This window comes from Volvox carteri, assembly GCF_000143455.1.
Source record: "Volvox carteri f. nagariensis unplaced genomic scaffold VOLCAscaffold_103, whole genome shotgun sequence".
NCBI classification, from domain to species: domain Eukaryota; kingdom Viridiplantae; phylum Chlorophyta; class Chlorophyceae; order Chlamydomonadales; family Volvocaceae; genus Volvox; species Volvox carteri.
Window position 1 is genome coordinate 252,380 of NW_003307646.1, and position 1,148 is coordinate 253,527.

Consider the following 1,148-nt stretch of genomic DNA (forward strand, 5'->3'; position numbering starts at 1 on the left):
AAAGCATTTAGATGTTCGTAAGGTGATCAGACTCTGCTGCACAAAGGAGAGAACTGATACCGGAAACACAGGCAACCAGCGCTTTTGTTTTGCAAGCAAATCTTGATGCCGTACGCACGCCGTATCCCTGTCCTGTCCGTGGGACAGGGCGCTTACCTAACAGAGATCGCAGGATACAGACATGGCACACCTGCAACACATGCGCTTAACAGCTATCTGCACCTGCACAGATTGGCATGAACGATTTGCTACACCTGCTTGCAAGTTTCATACAAGTTTCTGATGCAAGGATAACTCAGTGGCGACTGTATAAATGCTGTGACGTGCACGCTGAACATGGATTTCGATACGCACTGCAAAGCATTCTTTAGGCGCCAAAAGTGGTCTCTCCATGTTTGACCCTAGCTGTTCGGCCTTTACTCATTACCAGTACCGTAGGACGGGAGGACAGTAGCTGTTGTCCTTGCTAGGAAGCAAGCTGATATAATGGGTCACGCTGCTTAGGACGGCAAAGGGCATTCCATCCCGGACAGGGCCGGTGAACACAAGGTCCAAGCTCTGCTGGACCGCAAAAGGGCGACAGCGCCGAACCGGAGGCCGTTTAGGACCGAAGGAAGGCAACAAGCACGTCCGTAGCAACCTGTCGTAGCAACACATCCGATCAAGGGAGGACGGGCGGCCTCAACCAAACGCATGAGCTCTTCGCAACTTACAATCGGCCACGGGCTTCCAAACGTCGGAGCCTAAGGCTGGCACCTGGGAAAAGCTCCTACTTTGCCCATGGCTTGCCTTTGACCTCTGAAGTACTGAACGGAACGCCAGCACGCCCTCTGTCTGTTACCTCTTTTGCCAGGGGTTTCACAACGCACGCTACATGTTCAGCACTCCACGCATGCTTAGCTTCAGGCTATCCATTAAACCGTGGTGAAAGGAACAAAGACGAACTTCTTGTGACCAGCAGTTTTATGCATAAAATCGCGGGGCAGTATCAGATAGACAAGGGACAGCGGGTAGCCTATTTGTGTGTGTCGTCCTGCCTCTCTGGNGGAGTACTGGAACCATGGCACTGGCATACGGTATTCGGTTCTTAAGTTACGGGAGCAGGTGGTCAAACCATTGGCGATGCTGCATGCTCTGGCCTTGCGGAT